The sequence below is a fragment of the Lissotriton vulgaris genome, chromosome 2_1 (assembly GCF_964263255.1).
Source record: "Lissotriton vulgaris chromosome 2_1, aLisVul1.2, whole genome shotgun sequence".
NCBI lineage: Eukaryota > Metazoa > Chordata > Amphibia > Caudata > Salamandridae > Lissotriton > Lissotriton vulgaris.
The window spans coordinates 1,016,548,985-1,016,571,805 of record NC_141687.1 but is presented as its reverse complement, the minus strand read 5'-3'; positions in this window follow the sequence as shown (position 1 = coordinate 1,016,571,805).

The following is a 22,821-nucleotide window of genomic DNA, read 5'->3' as shown; positions in this document are numbered from 1 at the left end:
CATTGCAAACACTTCTTTAACTAGTAGTCACGTTTGCAGAGTGGAGGAGAAAGGGTGCTTGGCCTCCGACCAGCGCTCAGGAATTCCACTGCGTAGGATTTCCAGGAGGTACCAGAAGGGTTTCTTGGCCCCCAAAGTCACTCAGGAGTAAAGTGGACTTCATCACCCCACCAGCAGTGCGCCAAGAGGCATGTTTGCAGAGTGGGGTAAAAAAGGATGTGGCCTCGGACCACCTTCCTGCAATCCAGCTGTGTGGTGCTTACTGGACGTTCCTGGTGAGCTAGTTGGTCCCCAGGGACCCTCAATATTCAAGGGGACTTAATTCCCCAACTTAGAATGTGCCAGGTGCATGCTTACAGACTCATGCTCGGAGGGGGTGGGGCCTCCAGCGAGTTGCTGGGTTCTTTTTTCTTTTTCTTAAATTTTTAATTTTATGGGAGGGGGCCATGTGTTCCCCCTTCCCATGGCTACTTTTGCCCCCGGTGACCCCATTCCCAGGGGCTTGGCAGCCTTTTTGTTTTTTGTTTTCATTTTGAAGAGGGGGCTGTGTGGCCCCCCTCCAGAGGCCAATTATGGCCCGGGGACCCCATCCACTTGGCCTGGCCAGCCTTCTTTTTTTATTGTATTTTTGGGAGGGAGGCCACATGGCCCCCTCACTGGGCCACTTATGGCCTCAGGTATCCCATCCCCCGGGGCCTGGCCTCACCGTTGGCGAGCCCCAATGGACCCAGCTGGCTCCTCTCCTCCTGCGGGAGCCGGTATTGCTTTTGCTCAAGGGGACCTGATGACAATCAGCTCCCCTTGTGCAAAAACAAACTGGTTTGGTTTTTAGAAGCTTGGGCAGGTTTCCTGCTATTGCGTCCAAAAACCAAAGCAGAATTTGCCCCTGCCATAGAAAACAGTAATGTCCCGGGGTGGGCACCCCAGGACATTGCAGGAGCAGGCCTGGGGCCTGAGGCTTGGAATCATGAAATTGTACAAGAGTAAATGAAAAGAGAAATAAATGAAGCTGTTCATTAAAATTCAAATGAAAATGAAAATTATTAGCCCCACTGGAGGGGATTGAACTGTGAAAGCAATTCAATATGTGGGAACAAAAAACGTAAAAAAGAAGAAAAAAATGAAATAACAACAATGACGTTCATGGTGTATAAACATAAGGACTACGGAACTAGGCACACATTTTCTTATTTTGAACTGTAAATAACACATGTCAAGCAAGACAAAATAGGAACATTCCATGATTGTAAAAATAAAAATAGAGGCAATTACATTAACCATAATGCAACTTCCCACTGAAAAACAGGAAGTGATGTAACTAAGTTCTGAACATTTTAAGGAAGTCGAATTAAGAGGGCAGTTGATCGTGAGCAAGGTGTTTGGCAACATCGAAACGCGTCTATCCGACACGCTTTTAGCCCCTTATTTAATGAAAGTTCAAAAATAATACAAAAAAGAGTAAAATGCATTTTGAGCGTGCGGCCCGAAGAGAAGTGTATATATATATATATATATATATATATATATATATATATATATATATATATATATATATATATATATTACCTACTGGCGGTCGCCAGTAGGTAGTTATAGTTAGGATCTACTTTCCATAGGAAATCCGCAACATTCTATTGGGAATAACTTTGGCGCCGGTGGACGAATCTTCGCAAATGTCTCCAAGAAAATGGGCCGCTCCTTCCCTGAAAGTTTGAAGGGGATTCGTCAAGTGGGGGCCGAGATAAAAGGGGGTCCCAAAATGTGTTTTTCCCATGTTAATTTCCATAGGGCGGTCGGTTTCACTTTTAGCCCGAACGGCTGAATGGATTTCCATGAAACTTGGCAAAATTGTAGGGACTGGTAGCCCGAAGTCTAGTAAAAGAGAGAGGGACCCCAGAACCAAAGGGATAGGGTTCCACAAATGACGCAAGTCAAGAAGTAATTCCCTTTGGGCGAATTAACCTAATACATAAGTACTTACACACATAAAGTGAACTGACCAATACCAAACATAAAAACAGGAAGCAATGAAAATAGGTGAAAAAATTCAATACATGTGAAAACACTATGGTGAAAATCAGGTATAAAACAATTTATTAACATACATTACATTTGTTAAAAATTGGGAAACACATACAAGACGAAACAACATTCCATTAAAAAAGGAACTACAGGGAGACAGGACTAAACTCAAACAAAACAATATTTTTGAATTTTCCTTAATGTAATCCCAGATTTGCTCCTTTAGCATCGACGCGTTTCGGCGGGTTATTTAATCTAATACCGCCTTCATCAGGACAGTGTATACAAATGTTTCCCAATGTTTCTGAAAATTAAATGAGATCAGTCTTAGTCATAAACTATAAACACAACGGATCAGATTTAATCACAGATTCAAGCAATATCTTTTTAAAAAACATAGTGTATGAATTCTACTCAATTTAAAAACACACATAGACATTGCTTCCAACTTACAATAAGTACAACATATATCACATACATGTAAGACTAACCAATTTGTGTCCTAAAATTAATGCAAGAAACACATTTCATCACATAGGTAAATTCCTAATATTTTGCAGTAAGAAAAAGAGCCTTTCTTTATTTCTCTTCACTTAGCCTGAAACCAGGAACATTTAATCAGGCATCGCTACATGGTCATAAGATTTTTTGGATATAATTTAATTTAAATCCCCGGGGTGGCAATACAGAGAGCAATGATATGTCACCTACCTCCGGTAAGAAAAGAATCTCTATCTCATAAGGGGTATGTTGCCTCCTCGTTGATAGGTAGAGATAATCGTCCCGCGAGTTATCTTCCTCATTTAAAAAGATTACCTAATTTTGACAGGGATTAGACAACACATTTAGTATTTGTCACGATCAGTCTATCCTTTCCAATCAGCATACATTTCTCTAAGTACTCATTTTTCTTACTACCACCCTTAGTAGTATACGTTATATCTACTAAAGGAACCTATTTCATGGTCACAATCTGTCTATGCGGGATCTGAGTGTATCCGCTAGATAAGAGGATCCTGAGCCATGCCCTTTTAATAGCATGATCGTCCTTCACGGTCTCGGAAAAATAATGTATTATACTAGTGCGAAAGCATCAAGCATGATTCATAACATACAGTGCTTGTTCTTATAACTGTATCTACTCCGGACATTTCGATAAGGAGTGTACACGTAATTCCAAAATGGCAACACAAAAAATGATAAAATTTAGTCTAGGCTATTTCACCTACTGATTTAAAAATGGTAACAAGTACATATTCGTACTTTCAATAATGGCGCATCCAGCATAATGGCTGTCAGCTGAAAGTAGAGAAAACGTAGTTAGCGGTATAATCACACCAGAACCTGGTCTCTTACTACTATTAGCCGTACCCAGATATACTCACACAAGAGTTAAAATTCCTGCTTTTAACACACGCGGTAATGATATTTTCAATAATGAGCCCACTCGAAAATAAAGCGAATATCACCGTTGTAGGGGTAGACAGGGTTCCAATAAGATACCCTAGGACGAGGCAAATCCCTCTGCGATGACCCTGTAACAAACCAACACACAAGCTGTGTCAAAGGCGTGCCCCACTTTAAATAATGCGTTAGGGCATAATGACGCCCGTATTATGCTGGGCGTTCTAACCTAATGCAACCCATTTCGTATTTTACCTGTTCAGTATGCTATAAGGCGTCCCGCGTGGTTATCTTCTCGTCCTACCAATTGGCAGCTGTAACGGGGTCTCACGCAGTTTTATATCCGAGTGAATCATGATTGTGAGTGAACGTCACTACATGACGAACACGGAAGTAATAGGTGTAGAAAAAAGACTACCCAAAATACCTTCTGCATTTCCAAATAGAAACTGAAATGGGCAATGTTATTTCGCGCAACTAGTAAGGTTAATTGAAAAATATAAAAAAAGATTTACAAATAAGTAAATGCTGCGCACCCCTAAACTTTGCGTGTAGCAATATTAATATCGACCCGACATGAAAATATTAGATATTGAAGAAACACTACCCGCGGTGCCTACTACCCGATGTGCCTTTGCTATGTCTCCAGATATGTGCTCCAGTGGATTTTGAGTAATTTAGGTTAAAAAAAATGTATATATCTATGGCAGCGCCCCGGTACGCGCTCCGAGGAGCGCTCCGGGCGCACCACGCGACTTGCGCACAGAAAGCTGATTGGCTCTCCTGTGTCTGTAAACATTCGAAACAGTCCGGAGCGGCCGCCATCTTGTGTCTCGGTAAAATCGAGACATAAGTGGTGGAAAAATCAAAGGGATAGACCCCCCCTGACCCCCTAGGTTTGATGTGGGGGCCATTAAAGGGCCCAGCGTGGCAAAAATTTGTTTTTTTATTTTTTGATTTGCGCGCGGGGAGCGCCCGGTACGCGCACCGGGGAGCGGAACGGGGAGCGTCCCATGGGGAAAAATGAATAATAGAGTTTTTTTTAAATGTAGCCTTTTTTTATAAATTGGAGGTAGTTCTAAAAAGAACTGTTTTTTTTCTTCTTTTTGTTGTTTTATATTTTTTTTTATTGTTTTTTGAACATTTTGTACTTTTTTGGGGTTTTCTGAACAGTTTTATATTTTTTTTGTATTTTTCATGGGGAGAAACGAAAAAACAGGGAATTGAAAATGGCTCAACTGGAGTAAAAAAAAAGGAAAGAAATAATTAGGGTTTATTGGGGCATTTGTGGTTGTCCCCAGCAAGGACGATGAGCTTTACGCTCTGTTCTCCGTGTCTTCCCACAATATTTACAGATTATTCGGAAATCTGCAAATCGTGGCTGAATGCACGGCATCGTCTCACTTTCCTCTGGTGCCGATGGAGTGGGTTGCTTCCTTTTTGAGGTGGTGCTTGTGGATTGGGGAGGGTTACTGGCCAGTTCCCTCATCTCTGCAGCAGAATAATTTATTGGATGCTTGCGCTGCATGTGGCGTATCATCGTGTTGTTTCCAAATTAATATTTCCTATTCGGGTTTCCCCTGGAAAATTCCACTCCACAGATTTTGCAAGTCACCTTGGCTGCATTTGCTTTTTTCTTCCCCTGTGGGATGGAAAAAAACTCCCATATAATGTGTGGTCTTGGATGGTATGGGGTATTTTGTTCATCAAGCCATCTTCTCCTCCCTTCTTCCTCCTCCTCCTCCTCTTCCTCCTCTTGTTGAACACCAATGATATCTTGTGGTGGTCCTCTTGGTGGTTGTGGTGGTGGCGCAGATGCACCAGCTGCTGCTGCTATTGAAGCCATTATAAAGATCAAAAAGGTACAGAGAGGTACAAACAGGTCTTCCTAAGTCAAAGGACAAAGTCAGAATAAGGAAAAAAGGTGGGGTCTTTCATCCTTTTGAAGAAAAAAATGTATTGAACCAATAAAAAGTGTTATTTTCAGGTCACATGACCAGGGGCTTCATCATTATGAAACCAAAACTGTTATGAACCAATAAAAAGTGTTATTTTCAGGTCACATGACCCGATGCGCTTACGCTACGTGCCCCGGGGCGCGCCCAGGGGCTCGTCGCGTAAGCGCGTCAGACGCCTACGTTGCGCGGTCGTATTCGCTCGAGTGCTTCAGGGTGCGTTTATGCCGTGCGTATCACGCGGTCGCGGCTACCCAATACGTCACGATAGGTTCAAAGAAATATATATACCTGGGCGGAGCCTAACCACACATCTGATCTGATAGGCTGTCAGCACTTCATCCAAGAAGTGTTGGCAGTCATCTTGGGACCAATATACATGATAGCACCCCATTAAAAAGCATTGTAGTTAATAGAGGGTTTTAGGACTTTAGTTACATTATAAATCATTTGTTGATGGTACCATACTCATTTTAGGAATTGTGGTGTGTTCTAAGGTGATTTTACCATGTGAAAAAGCGTTCTGCTGTAATTTCATGAATCATGTTTGAAAGAAAACTAATATCTCATGATTTTCCCACAGTGGTTTGAAGGGGGATCTATAAGCTAAACTGAAAGCATATTTTCTGTAAATTCACATTATCTTTCTCAGTCATGTGAGAATGAAGTCTGTACATCCAACAAGGACAGAGACTGTCAGTTGATTCCTTTGTGTTCTACTGCAGGGGATATATTTTGCCATAGAAAGTATGATTAGTGCTGCAGAAAGAAGAATTAGGACACATTTTGAGTGACTTCTCAAATCCTCTTCAATTTCATTACAAAATCTGACATACAGTCTCCCAAGATGTCCACCAGAGACAAAAGAGCCTAAATGTAGCCCAAATATCACCCAGATGTAGCCCAAGTATAGCCCAATGACAGAATGTCCCAGAGCGTTCTAAAGAACAACTAGAGCGCTAACAGTCCTACTTATTACAAAGGTATAGCACACCTGAAGCCATCGTGATGGAAATAAAGTGGTAACTCTTAAAACATTTAATTTAAAAAGGAACAAAATGAGGGGGTATATTATGCCATAGAAAGTATTATTAGTGCTGCAGAAGGAAAAATTAGGGCACATTTTGAGTGACTTCTCAAATCCTCTTCTATTTCATTAAAAAATTCTGACATGCAGTCTCCCAAGATGGCCACCAGAGACGAAAGAGCCCAAATGTAGCCCAAATATCACCCAGATGTAGCCCAAGTATAGCCCAATGACAGAATGTCCCAGAGTGTTCTAAAGAACAACTAGAGCGCTAACAGTCTTACTTATGACAAAAGTATGGCACACCAGAAGCCATCTTGATTGGAATGAAGTGGTAAGTCTGAAAACATTTAATTTAAAAAGGAACAAAATGAGGGGGTTCATTTTGCCATAGGAAGTATGATTAGTGCTTCAGAAAGAAAAAGTAGGGATCATTTTAAGTGACTTCTCAAATCCTCTTCAATTTCATTAAAAAAATTCTGACATGCAGACTGAAACATGCACTTTGAATACCAGCAGCAGACTTCCCTGGTGAGCAGTAGCTTTACTACAGTGTTCTAATGAGCAACTAGAGTGCTAACATTAAGAATTTATGGCAAATGTGCGACACATCTGAATGCCTTCTTGATGAAACCAAAGTAAACAAGCATTGAAAATGCAATAGATCTCGCCCTCGTTTAAGTTAAAGCCATTCTGTTTGTAAGGTGGCTTTTTAGCTTTGCTTTTATTAGTGTTTTTTAAACTTTCATGTAAATAACATGCATCTGTATGCATATATGTATATGTATGCATGCATTTATATGTGTATTTATATAGATATACAGATTATATATGTTTATATGTGTATGCATATATATATATATACATACACATACAAATATATATAAATGCATATGCATACATATATATGTGTCTGGAAACACTCAAACCACTTCCTGAAGTCTCGCAATGGCAGTCAGGCGAGGAAAGAGACACAGACCTCCGAGGAATTCAAGTGGGCAGTGATTTTATTTTAAGTGACCCAACACAACACGTTTCAAGCCCGTAAGCCCTTGATCACGTGTCACAGTTTGAATACACCATCATCTATATTTAAAGTGCAAGAGTGCCCCTCCCACTGTTTACGTCATAGATCACATGTGCAATGACATAGAAAACATCCTGTCTATATGTGTGCGTGTAGAGGTAGAGAGGTAGAGGTAGAGAGGTAGAGGTAGAGACTAGTAGAGAGAGAAGTAGAGAGAGGTAGAGAGGTAGAGAGTAGAGAGTGAGTAATAGAGAGTAGAGAGTGAGTAGTAGAGAGTAGTAGAGAGTAGTAGAGAGCAGTAGAGAGAGTAGCAGAGAGTGAGTAGTAGAGAGTAGTAGAGTGAATAGTAGAGTGAGTAGTAGAGAGTAGTAGCGAGTGAGTAGTAGAGAGTGAGTAGTAGAGAGTAAGTAGTAGAGTGAGTAGTAGAGAGCAGTAGAGAGTGAGTAGTAGAGAGTAGTAAAGAGTGAGTAGTAGAGAGTAGTAGAGAGTGAGTAGTAGAGAGTGAGTAGTAGAGAGTAGTAGAGATTGAGTAGCAGAGAGAGAGAATAGTAGAGAGTAGTAGAGAGTGAGTAGTAGAGACTAGTAGAGATAGTAGTAGAGAGTGAGTAGTAGAGAGTAGTAGAGTGAGTAGTAGAGTGAGTAGTAGAGAGAGAGTAGTAGAGAGAGAGTAGTAGAGAGAGAGTAGTAGAGAGTAGTAGAGAGTGAGAGTAGAGAGTGAGAAGTAGAGAGTGAGTAGTAGAGAGTAGTAGAGAGTGAGTAGTAAAGAGTGAGTAGTAGAGAGAGAGTAGTAGAGAATGAGTAGTAGAGAGTAGTATAGAGTAGTAGATAGTGAGTAGTAGGGAGTGAGTAGTAGAGAGAGTAGTAGAGAGTAGTAGAGTAGTAAAGAATGAGTAGTAGAGAGTGAGTATTTGAGAGTAGTGGAGTAGGAGAGAGCCAGTAGTAGAGAGTAGTGGAGGATATTCCAAAGTTTGGCACAGCACCACTTGCACAATAAGTCCAATCAAATCATATCACTTAGAGTCCTTATTGAAGCGCTGAATCTTGGTGTATATTCAAATGCTTTTATTTTCCTCAAGTTTATGTACCACAGCCAGCCGAAACGTTTTGTTCTGTACGAAAGAACTTCTTCAGGGCGTTCTTATTTCCTTCAAGTTATGTTGGTATCCTGTTGTCATATAACTAGATATTTCTTCCAAATGTTAGACGAGACATAAGTACCTTCTTATTCAAAGTGACTAGGTATCAATGTTACCCACACAATTCGGGCAGACTTGAGTAATTTATAGCATCCTCAAAGTGAGTCTTTCAAAAATTCCAAAGTATAGGACATGATAATCCAAATCCAAATGTTTCTCAAGAAAAGTCATTTTCAATCGTTCGGAATATCGGTGTTTGGACAGATATGACCCAGGGACCCCCAGTATGCAAGGGGAATTAGTCCCCCCTCTGCAAAGGCGCCAGTGGCCTGCATTGCAGAGAGGTGTAAAAAGGGGCATAGCCTCATTACACCTCTGTGCAATGCAGCCCCCTGGCGCATACTAGAGGTTCCATGTGGGCTAGTTGTCCCCCAGGGACCCCTAGTATGCAAGGGGAATTAGTTCCCCCTCTTCAAACATGCACGGGCTGCTTTGCAGAGCGGTGTAAAAAAGGGTGTGGCCTCATTACACCTCTCTGCAATGCAGCCCCCTGGCGCATACTGGAGGCTCCTGGTGGGCTAGTTGGCCCCCAGGGACCCCAGTATGCAAGGGGAATTAGTTCCCCCTCTGCAAACGCGGCAGGGGGCTGCATTGCAGAGAGGTGTAAAAAGGAGCATAGCCTCATTACACCTCTGCAATGCAGCCCCCTGGCGCATACTGGAGGTTCCAGGTGGGCTAGTTGGCCCCCCAGGGACCCCCAGTATGCAAGGGGAATTAGTTCCCCCTCTTCAAACATGCACGGGGGCTGCGTTGCAGAGAGGTGTAAAAAGGGGCGTGGCTTCATTACACCTCTCTGCAATGCAGTCCCCTGGCGCATACTGGAGATTCCTGGTGGGCTTTCAGGTCTTATATAGTTAGGAATTAGCATTATAAAAAAACCTTTGAAATTCACTGAAAAATACATAGGTTTCAGGCCTTATACAGTTAGGAATTAGCATTTAAAAAACCTATGAAATTCACTGAAAAAAACCATAGGTTTGACACCAGTTATAGTTAGCTGGAAATTTTACTGACATATATATATATATATATGCACTTCACAGTCCTGTTCCGCTGCCTCAAACCAGGACCAAGATCCAATCTGCCACACCGGATACCACAGGTACAGACCACTCCACAGCGCAAGGGTGAAATTTCAACAAGGTTTATTCACACGAATTCGCCAGCATGACGCGTTTCGGTCACTCCACGGTGACCTTGATCACATGACGAACAAAACCAATGAAAATGTATATAAAGGGTTACCAATCAACAGATAGGGCGGGAAAAATGATAGAAACTGAAAAAACACTTAATGCATATCATCCAGGAGTAAAAAACAGACCAAAAAAATGGAAATAAACATGCCTGATTATTTACATTCTATAAACTGATCACAATATTCATATGTACAATCTATGTACAATGGGTCAATTTACAATACTATTATGTAGTTATTGCTATACAATATATACACGTAAATCCATCAAAATTGCTGTTTCCTGATATTTACAAACCCTGGACAGATTCTACGTTCCGTTTGTTTGCAAAATATATATATTACCTACTGGCGGCCGCCAGTAGGTATATATATTTAGGACCTAGGGCCCGATGTAGTTAATTACATTTTACCACTTCTTAAATACCGAATGATACCGAATCGGTATTTAAGAAGTGGTAAAATAGAGGGTGGGGGATGTAGGTAATACAGAATCGGTAAATACCGAATCGTTAAGATTCGGTATTTACCGATTCTGTAAATACCGATTCGGTAATGCCCATTGATTCCAATGGGCATTGAAGTCCATAGGAATCAATTGGCATTACCGAATCGGTCGGTATTTACCGATTCGGTAAATATCAATATCAGCAAGGGCGCAGGGGGTGTCACTTTGACACCCTCTAACACCCCAAATACAGGCATGTGTGCCATGTGTCACACAGACATGCCCTAAGGGCATGTCTGTCTGTCACATGGCATAGGTGTGCATGCACACATGAGCATGCACACCTGGATTCGGTATTTTAAAATACTGAATCTGAAAGGCCTGTAGCACTGGAAACAGTGCTACCTACATCAGGAATTTTCAGAATCGGTAATATTACCGATTCGGTATTTTACAGAATCGGTAAATTTACCTAATCGGTAAATTTACCGATTCTGTAAAATATAGCCCCCACATCTCAATCACCAAATACCGGTCGGTAACGGCCGAATTCGGCTGTTACCGACCGGTATTTGGTGACCTACATCGGGCCCCTAGTTACCATAGGAAATCCCCAACATTCTATTGGGAATAACTTTCGCGCCGATTGAGGAATCTGCGTGTAATTTTCTTTAAATTTGCTCATCTACGCTCCACTCCTTCACTGAAAGTTTAGAGGGGATTCATCAAGCGGGGGCAGAGAAAAAGGGGGGTCCCAAAACGTGATTTCCCCATGTTAATTTCCATAGGGACCTTTAGACACGGCTACAGCCCGAACGGCTGAATGGAATTACACCAAACTTGGCAAAATAGTAGGGCTTGGTGTGCAGAAGTGCCTTTGCTATGTTTGGCGAAAATCCCTCCAGTAGTTCTTGAGAAAATTGAATTTTACATTTTTCAAATGGCATTTTCTATGGGACCTTTAGACACGGCTACAACCCGAACTGCTGAACGGAATTACACCAAACTTGGCAAAATGGACGGGACAGGTATGCAGTGGTGCCTTTTCTTTATTTGGTGAAAATCCCTCCAGTAGTTGTTGAGAAAATTGAATTTGAGCAAATTATATATCTATATGCGCTCACCGTATGCGTACGTGCGCGTACCTGTCAGGACTTCCTTCCCGATCCCTAGGTAAATGGAGATATGAGCGAGTCTGGGGGTAAGGCTTACCAGCTTTATTACTTCTTCTTGGTTTTTGGTGCTCTGGCTGGCTCAAGAAACAAAGTAACATCCTTCACACACACATGAAGGGGTCAGTTGTACAGTTACTGAGGTAGAATTTAAACAAACTAAGGAAAGTCAATGGTAACTGAAACGAGTGTTCTGAACAAGGTCTGGATTCTTGATCCCTTCTTCAGGTGGAGCTTGGCGTCACGGAGTTGAGGATGTGGACCGGCCTCCAGAATCCAGGGGAGGGAATAAAGGAAAGGAAAAAAAAAACACAAGCGTCAGGGTCTCTGGCTTCACTCTGTACACTCAGGGAAGGGGCTGTGTGCACCTTATACGGTCCCTAACTGTGAAGTGCCTAAGTGGGGGAGTATTGGTGTTAGCGACGCAGTGAGGTGCTCAGGCGGCCCGTCCACCACCCTTTAAACCAATATCCAGTCTCCCCCGTCACTTGCCTGTTGCCACGGTCCCTGGTGACTGTGGTATCGTGAGATCCCGCCGCCTCTGGTTCCCTCAGGGGGCTGGTCTCACTCGTGTTCTCTGGGGTTCTTTCGGCGTCTTCGGTTTGGTCACTCTTTCTCGTGGCGTACTCGCTGTTCTACTCACTCTTGTCGGCGTCTTCTCCTTGGTCTCTCCTCCTCGGGGCGTATTCACAGGTCTCCTCTCGGTCGTCCGTCTCCTGCTCTGGCTCTCCTTCTTTCGGCTCTGTAGACTCGGCCATTTGTGTCCACAAAGCGGATGTTGCACAGCCTGATTGGTTGTGGACGACTGAAACGCCAACCCCACTTCTGGTTGGGTCCAACCCGGCAGCCATCTTGGGTTGGGTCGGGGGGAATCCCTCACAGTACCCTTACATGCGCGAGTGAGTTTCTGATTGGCTGGCAGTCGACTGTCAACATTCCAAACTAGGAAGTGTTGGCCACCATCTTGTTTTTCAGGAGAACTGAGGCACAAGAGAGCCCAAAACAAGAGTGGAAACGCGAAACGGGGGCAGGGTAGATATCCCCCAACCCTCTAGCCCTTATCAAGGGGTCCCAGAAGGACCCCAAAGGGCCAATTTAAAAAAAAAATCAAAAAAATCGAGGGGTACGCGTACTGTGCGCATACCCCGCGATTTAAAAAAAATATCTTTTTTTTGCACTTGGTGGTCCTTCTGGTACCCCCTGAGAAGGGCTAGGGGATCAGGGGGTCTCCACCCTGTCCCCTTTTCGCATTTCCCACTCTTGTTTTGTGCTCTCTTGTGCCTCACTTCTGAGAAACAAGATGGCTGCTCAGGTGGTCCCAGAAGGATAATAACATATATAAACGTTATCCGCTAATAGAATTAGCATTTACGAAACCTTTGAAATTTATTGAAAAAAATATAGGTTTCACGCTTGATATAGTTAGGAATTAGCATTTAAAAAACCTTGCAAATTCACTTTAAAAAACCATAGGTTTCAGGCCTTAAATAGTATTATAGTTAGGAATTAGCATTTAAAAAACCTTGCAAATTCACTTAAAAAACCATAGGTTTCAGGCCTTATACAGTTAGGAATTAGCATTTTAAAAACCTTGCAAATTCACTTAAAAAAACCATAGGTTTCAAGCCTTATATAGTTAGGAATTAGCATTTAAAAAACCATTGAAATTGCTCCTATATAGTTAGTTGTACTAACTATATTTCGCGCACCCGCAATCCACTGCTGATGATGTCACATATCACATCATTCATGACATGGGCAGTGACATCACTGATGACATCTCAAATGACATCACTGATGACATCACGGATGACATCTCATTTGACATCACTGATGACATCACTGATGGCATCATCCAGTGACTGTGTGTTTCTGTAAAGTTTAAATATGTTTTACATATTAAAGAATGAGTGGATGTATAAGTGTCTGGATGAAGGATTTAGTAGGTGCGTGACTGACTGTACGAGTGAGTGATTAAATGTGTCTTACTAAATGCATGGGTTAGTGACTAAACTGTCTGAATGTGTGCATCAGTATGTGTGTTGTGTAAGCTGCTGCATGTGTTGATCAGTAGCTATATGAGTGGCTATATGGATTATTGATTGGTTGCCTAAGTATTTGAATGGGAGACTGAGTGTGTGTGTGTGGGTGGCTGGGAGGTGTGTGACTCTGTGCATAGATGTGTGAGCAGTTGATTCACTAGGTGTATGAGTTCAAGAGTGCATGTGGAAACAGCTATATGGGCGGTTGACTGTGTGCATGGGTGTGTTGGTGAGTGAATGGATATCTCAGTGCTACATGTCCAAGTAAGCACATATGTAAAACACAGTGCATGTGAGAGTTGGCATGTATAAATGACTATACATGATAGCCAGTGAATGTGCGAGTGGCTGTATGGATCATTGTGTATTTGTATCAGTGATTGTATAAGAGAGTAAGTATGTGTTAGTATATGTTTGAATAAGTAAGGTGTGTGTATAACTGTATAGTTGAGGAAATGGAAGTGTGATTGACTCTTTGCATGACTGACTAGTTGTGTGAGTAACTCCATGGATGAGTGGCAGTGTGTGAGTGTCTGAATAGGTGTATGAGTGCATATGATAGTGTTGTATTGATGAGTGACTGTATGTATGAGTGATTCTATGGGTGAATGAGTGAATGTGTGTGTAGACCTAGGAATCAGTGAGTGCATATGTAGTAACTGGTATTGGTGTGTCAATGGTTTCAAGAATGGTAGTCTGTATTTAACACTGGGTGTATCAAAGGTTATATTAGAGTGTGAGGAGGTGCATCGTATTATCACATGAATGATATCATCAGTGATGTGATCAGTGATGTCAAATGAGATGTCATCAGTGATGTCATTTGAGATGTAATCAGTGATGTCATCAGCTAACACGCTGCTCCCCATGTAGAAAAGCAATCGGCTTTGGTTTTTGAAAGAGAGAGCAGGTTTCCTGCTCTCTCTTTCAAAAACCAAAGCAGTTTGCTATGGAAGGGCGGGAGCCGCGAGGCTTCCGCCCTACCACAGCAAAGTGCAGTGCCCCAGGGGTGGGCACCCCAGGACACTGCAGGGGGGACCCTGAGGGGTGGCGGTCCCCACGGACACCACAAGACTCCAGGAGGGGAGCCGAGCGGCCCCCCTCCCAACATTGAAAAGCCCCGGGGGCTAAATATGTAGTGCTCCGGGGAGGTGGTGGTCCCCGGGGCATGGAGGGGGCTTGGCCCCCCCCCACACAGGTTCTTTTAGTTTTATTTTTTTTAAAGAAGCCCCGGGGTGGCAATCCCCAGGGCTGTGGGGGGGCTGTGAGCCCCCGCATACATCATATTGAAGCCCCAGGGGTGGCGGTTCCTGGAGCTTGGGGGGCCCTAGAGGCCACCCATCATTATACATTTAAGCCCCGGGGGTGGCAGTCCCCGGGGCTGCAGGGGGCGTGTGCCCCCCGCTATAATATATACTTTGCCCCGGGGGGTGGTGGTCCCCAGGGCAGTGTGGGAGGGATTGGGCCGCCTACACTTTATTTTTATAAAGCCCCCGGGATTTGGCCCCGAGGGGGCTAATTAACATTAAAGCATGAGAGGCCGTGCTTCATTGTTTTTTTGGGCCTTGGGGGTCCTTGTGGGACCCCCTAAGCAGGCCTAGGGGGTCAGGGTGTTTCTACCCTGCCCCCTTTTCTTGTTTTTCGCGTTTCTTGTTTTTCGCGTTTCTTTTTCTGTTCTTTTTCTGTTTTCTTGTGCCTCGGTTCTACCGAGGCACAAGATGGCTGCCAACACTTCCTGGTTTGGAGTGTTGACAGCCAGTTGACATCCAATTAGCAAGCAGCTCGTGCTCATAAGGGTACACGTATAATCCTCGGACGGTACTTCGTCCATAGATATATCTATGATTTTAATTTTGATTTTCTCAGGCACTACTGCACGGATTTACACCATTTAACAAATCGTCATCTGCGAACCAAACTCTACCTTTTCGCTAAATTTGGTGTAATTCCTTTCAGCAGTTCGGGCTGTAGCCTGTCTTAAAGGTCCCTATGGAAAATTGAATGGATAAAACACGTTTTGGGACCCCCCTTTTTTTCTCAGCCCCCGCTTCACGAATCACCCCCAAACTTTTAGGGAAGGACCAGAGCGGAGCAGGCCATCTTCTTGGAGAATTTCGTGAAGATTTGTTGACCGGCCCCCCAATGGGTATAAAATTGTTAATTTAAACCGATCAATTAAGAGGGGTGGTGGGGTGGCCATGATTTTTAAAGACATATTTTCTTGTCGTCAAGAAACAGTTACGCAACTAGGTAAACATGAAGTCCTGATTTTCTCCATCTCTATTAAGGCTCAGGTGATCCTTGGAGGTGCTATTATTTATAATCCTCTGAGCAGTACAATCGATTTTAGCACCCAACTCCTGGAACAAATTCTTCCAGTCTGTCTCAATCATGAAAACATTATAGTCCTCGGCGACTTCAATGTTCATTTCGATCTACATGACAATCCCCTAACTAAACGCCTTGCAACTGATATGGAAATTATGCAATTGACGCAGAAAATAGCATACCCCACACATAGAGCGGGGCATATGTTAGATCTTATTTTTACTAATATAACAAATACTACCATTACAAATATAAAACCTTTGACTTGGATGGATCACTATAGGATAGAATTTAATTTGAATCTACCTATAAAAAATAAAAGACCTTTAGTTCAGTCGACTAACTCTACAAAATGCTGGAGAAAGTTTTCGGTGGAAAAATGTAAAGAAGATTTTTTTCATAATTCCAACTCTGGAACCACATGTGAGGAAGAAATCCGTCAATTGCTTGGCAACATAGAGAAAGCGTTGGATCACTGTTCAAGGACCGCGCAATGGATCGACCTAGACGAAAAATCTCAGAGAAATGGTACGGTTCAGACCTAAAAATTGAAAAAAGAAAATGTACTACACTGTAACACAAATGGAGATTAAGTAAAACGCCCGAAGACAGAGCCACCTATAAACATCAACTGAAAGTGTACAATACAGCCATACGTAAAGCAAAGAAAGACTACTTTTCCCAAAAAATATTAGAGAATAAAAACTCGTCTAAAGAGCTTTTTAAAATAGTAAAAGAACTCTGCAATCCCCCTAGTCTCAGCTCTAACTTGACTCCTTCACACGAAAACTGCTCTAAAATTAGTGATTTCTTTAGTGAAAAAATCAATAAAATCTATGCTTCCTTTGCAAATTACAGCCAGGTCCATGTAGAGTATCATGTTGATTCTACTCTGCAGGCCAGCTGCTCTACCTTCGGCCCTTTTTCTGAAGATGAAGTTAGCAAGGCCATGTTAGAAATTAAATCAGGTTCGCCATGGGATGTTTGTCCACACTATGGGGTTCATTATGATTGCGGTTTTTCCGCATCCTCGGGGCCGGCGGAAGGCACCGCCGGCCCAGAGGATGCGGAAAAACCGCAGCGGACTGACCAAAGACCCACCGCCACATTAGGATGGCTGGTGGGTCCTGGTTTCCGTCCGCAGCTTTTCCGCCGCGGTCGGCTTACAACCGCGGCGGAAAAGCTCAATATGTTGACGGTGTCTTCCAGACACCGTCCACCATATTAGGATGGCCTGTAAATTATGCTTTTCCGCGGCGGGTTTTCCGCCGTGGAAAAGCATATGGAACTTCACTGTGGGGGCCCGTTGCGGGCCCCCTAGGTGAAGGGGGGGTGGGGGGTGCACATGGGGGGTACCTATGGTACCCCCCTGCATTTGCATGCAGAAAGCGGCAGGCACCGGGCGGTGCCTGCCTCTTACTGCATGCAAATGCAATGCGTGCATTTTTAACATTGCGGCGGGTGCAGCTTGAAGCTCCACCCGCCACAATGTTAAAAATAGAGGATGTGACCGCAACCCTTGCGGTCACATCCTAATTGCACAGGAGGGAACTCCGCATGCCATGCGGAGGTTCCCTCCTGCTCTGGGGTCGCGGACGGACGCAAGTCCGTCCGCGATCCTAATGACCCCCTATATCTTTTCCCAACTAACACCCATAATCTGTCCAGCAGTTACAAAAGTTCTTAATCTTTTCCTAGATCAAGCCGAATTCCCAGAAGTCTGGAAAAACTCAGCTGTAATCCCATTACTAAAAAAAGCTGGCGCGGATATAAACGATCCAGCCAATTACCGTCCCATTTCACAGCTTCCATACCTATCTAAGGTTTTAGAAAAATTGGTAACTAAACAGTTGTCAAGTTTTCTGGAAATCAATAACCTGCTGGACGTCTCTCAGACTGGTTTTAGATCAAATAACAGTACTGAGACAACGCTCTTGGCTGTTATGGACGATATCCGTATGCAGGTTGATAAAGGCAAAACGGTCGCACTGATACTAATTGATTTAGCAGCGGCGTTTGATACCGTTTCTCACAAACTGCTAATAAATATGCTAGCTGCCAAAGGAATACAAGGTAAAGCCCTGAACTGGCTGGAGTCTTTTCTATCGAATAGATCCCAGTCCATCTGTTTAGGAAACTTTACCTCCACTCCTCGGAAGATCAAATACGGGGTGCCTCAAGGAGCAACTTTGAGCCCAACATTGTTCAATGTTTATGTCTCTTCATTGGCGTCTATAGGCAAAAAATGGGGTATCAATATCTGCTCTTACGCCGACGATACTCAGCTGATGGTAACCCTTAATGGTGAAGAGGACGCCAAAAATAGACTGCATAACTGCCTGTCGAGCTATCCAACTGGATGCACGGTCACTACTTGAAACTAAATGCTGACAAGTCAGAAATCCTCCTTTTCGGCGGAGCTAAATAGCTTTGGGACAATTCCTGGTGGCCAAATACCTTAGGCACTCCACCAAACCCAATTGACAAAAAACAACCTAGGCAACCTAAACAATGTATTCACAGACAAATGGCTACAAAGGGTTAAGAAAATATATATTGTTTTATTCTCAAGTTATATTAAAAAAATGCATAACATATAATACAATTGACAATGGACATGAATTAAAATTTAATATCACATAAGTGAAAATTAAACAAGTTTATACATTGGTAACCAAATACATGAAAGTTAGGTTAAAAAAGAGAACATAGAAAGTGGCCGATAGGATCTCTACGCGCGTTTCGGCGAACCAGCGCCTTCTTCTGGAGTAGCCACACAAAGCTCTAAAAACAAAATATTTTTAAAAAAAACATTGCATTAATAATACATCCTTAAAACAATATGTATAAAAACACATAGCAATTTATATCTTAGCATTGTAGCCAATAAGTCTTGTATGTAGATAGTCTAATTTTTATCTTTTCATTTCCTAGTGCGGTTCATGAGTCCAATCAGACACAAATCTTTATTCTGGGCAGCAATTGTGTTGACTAATGATATGATACGAGATGGATTAGTATATGGGCATAGAGATATTTGTGGAAGATAGTATTTACACACTACTAACTGGTAAAAAGAATTTCCAACTAGAAGATCACCTGGATATTAATAGTATTTTAACAAAACCATTTTATTCTCAGAGGACACCTGATTATGATGATTCATGTTGTTCCTATTTCATTTATAACATCACTCGCATAATTCAGATTTGTTACTAAATTTTTAAAAACGTTGTTATACAGATATTCAATAAGTTGAACGTGGATGGTCGGTACTCACAGGTAATTTTCAGATTTTACATCAATGGTCATTGAGACATACAGCTGATGTTTTTAGATATTTTCTGACTAATTGATCGGTTCTTGATGCTTTTATTTGAAAAAGGAAAAACAAAGATAGCATTCTTTTTTAAAAAATTATTTTGCCATTATCAATAAATTGGATATGATAGTAAACTATTCATAAAATTACCTTATATAAGATGGCCCGAATTTTTTATTATTCCCGCCTGCCAGATAGGTATTAAGGATGTGTTTCTATAATCTGGTATATTTCAATTCTCAAGTTAGTTAAAAGATCTCCCTGCCTGTTCAATATGGAAAAAAAGGGGGGGGTTTGAGAATTCAGAGCAATAGGCCCAATTACATTATTTCTCTCAATCGTCTTGAGTTACATGTAAAAAACAAGGTTTCCCATCTTACCCGAACTATTACGGCAGAGCTCTTTAAAGTTGTGGGTATGTTTGTATTGAACGGAGGATCTTCCTGTCAATATAAATCATTATCTACTGTAAATATTTAGATGATTTAACGGATTACGAATAGTGCATTTTATTATTTTAAACCTAAAGAGGCTTACCTTATAGAGTAACGAAAAATATGCACATGCGAGAATAATTCCTGTTAATCGTACAAAGAGCCTTGCCGAATCATTCGGGTAAGACTTCGCAATTATTGTTCGTCATTGTTGTATTAAAATGTCAACAGGGCTGGAAACTGATATATCTTTCCTGAATTATTTCCCGTTTTAGGCAGGGAGATCTTTTAATCAAAAAAACAACCCATATCCAAGGTGTTTTTCAAAATTCTGAACATACAGGAATATTTTTCGTTACTCTATAAGGTAAGCCTCTTTAGGTTTAAAATAATAAAATGCACTATTCGTAATCCGTTAAATCATCTAAATATTTACAGTAGATAATGATTTATATTGACAGGAAGATCCTCCGTTCAATACAAACATACCCACAACTTTAAAGAGCTCTGCCGTAATAGTTCGGGTAAGATGGGAAACCTTGTTTTTTACATGTAACTCAAGACGATTGAGAGAAATAATGTAATTGGGCCTATTGCTCTGAATTCTCAAACCCCCCCCTTTTTTTCCATATTGAACAGGCAGGGAGATCTTTTAACTAACTCGAGAATTGAAATATACCAGATTATAGAAACACATCCTTAATACCTATCTGGCAGGCGGGAATAATAAAAAATTCGGGCCATCTTATATAAGGTAATTTTATGAATAGTTTACTATCATATCCAATTTATTGATAATGGCAAAATAATTTTTTAAAAAAGAATGCTATCTTTGTTTTTCCTTTTTCAAATAAAAGCATCAAGAACCGATCAACTAGTCAGAAAATATCTAAAAACATCAGCTGTATGTCTCAATGACCATTGATGTAAAATCTGAAAATTACCTGTGAGTACCGACCATCCACGTTCAACTTATTGAATATCTGTATAACAACGTTTTTAAAAATTTAGTAACAAATCTGAATTATGCGAGTGATGTTATAAATGAAATAGGAACAACATGAATCATCATAATCAGGTGTCCTCTGAGAATAAAATGGTTTTGTTAAAATACTATTAATATCCAGGTGATCTTCTAGTTGGAAATTCTTTTTACCAGTTAGTAGTGTGTAAATACTATCTTCCACAAATATCTCTATGCCCATATACTAATCCATCTCGTATCATATCATTAGTCAACACAATTGCTGCCCAGAATAAAGATTTGTGTCTGATTGGACTCATGAACCGCACTAGGAAATGAAAAGATAAAAATTAGACTATCTACATACAAGACTTATTGGCTACAATGCTAAGACATAAATTGCTATGTGTTTTTATACATATTGTTTTAAGGATGTATTATTAATGCAATGTTTTTTTTAAAAATATTTTGTTTTTAGAGCTTTGTGTGGCTACTCCAGAAGAAGGCGCTGGTTCGCCGAAACGCGCGTAGAGATCCTATCGGCCACTTTCTATGTTCTCTTTTTTAACCTAACTTTCATGTATTTGGTTACCAATGTATAAACTTGTTTAATTTTCACTTATGTGATATTAAATTTTAATTCATGTCCATTGTCAATTGTATTATATGTTATGCATTTTTTTAATATAACTTGAGAATAAAACAATATATATTTTCTTAACCCTTTGTAGCCATTTGTCTGTGAATACATTGTTTAGGTTGCCTAGGTTGTTTTTTGTCAATTGGTTTCTTTCCCTGGCCTAGGAACTTTTCTGTATCCGAATCCTCAGGGGGTCCTTGTTAAATACTCAAGACTCCACCAAACCCAACCTTGTCCGCCAGAAACTTGGGAATCCATATGAACACTACTCTGTCTATGAAGCATCATGTTACCACAGCATGTGGCAAAGGATTTGCCATACTAAAAATGTGAAACGTGTCTTTCCCTGGATTCCATTGGAATGCAGACAGATCCTAGTCCAGTCCCTACTAGTTAGTAGGCTGGACTATGGTAGTTCGCTATTTGTTGGTATGGCGGATTACTTATTTTCAAAACTACAACTGGTCCAGAATGTGGCAGCTAAAGCGATAAGAAAAAGTATGATTCGGCCACCAACTGCTTGAGAGCGCTACACTGGCTGCCTATGAGGCAAAGGGCATCTTTCAAAATGTTATGCATTGCTCATAAAACTTTGCATAATACTGGTCCTTACATTCTGCGGAATAGAATCAAGCTCTATGCACCAGCTCTGAACTTACGTTCACAAGTCACAGCCAAAGCAGTCACCACACGAATCAAACTTTCCAGGATGGGTGGACGTGCCTTTTCGCACCCTGCCACCAAGTGCTGGAATGACTTGCCTATTGACCTCCGACGTACGGATTGTTACCTCACCTTTAAGAAAAAATTAAAAACTGCATTATTCCCTAAAATAGAATAAACTGGTTATTGCTCATGGTTTACTGCTCAATTTCAGCGCCATGATATCCTTGTCGGATGAGTGTTGCGCTTTAGAAGTACATATAACAATAACAATAACAATGTTGCGGATTTCCTATGGAAACTATGTCCTAACTATAACTAACTACCGGTGACCGCAGGTAGGTAATATATATATATATATATATATACATACACACACACATATATATATATATATATATATATATATATATATATATATATATATATATATATATATATATATATATATCTCAGCAAGGATTCCCCACTTCGGGAGAAACATGGAGTCGCAAACAAACAGAGTCGTCAATCCGCTGCGGTTGAAGTTCTTATTTTATTACCATAAACCAAACCAGAGCCATCTTCCTGGATACAGAAGTATATGTAAACCACAATCACATAGAAACAACACTCCACCGTAATAGTACAGCAACCAATGCGACCCTACAAGCGACGAGCTTCCACCAACAGTCATTAATATCAAGCATCCCCTACGGGGAATTTCTTCGCTTAAGAAGAATTTGCAGCGAAGAGACGGAGTGGACCAAACAAAGTAAGAACGCCATCAAACGTTTCCAAAGGAGGAAATACAATAATCATATTGTACAAAAATGTTGGGAGAAGGCAAATCAAACAACAAGATCCGATTGCTTGAAAAAGAAACAAGAACAAACTTCAACAGGAGAACCAATCAGACTAATCTTGAATTACAGCCAAGAATCCAAACAAATAAACCAAATTCTGAGAAAAAATTGGAAAATCCTGCAATTAGATCCAG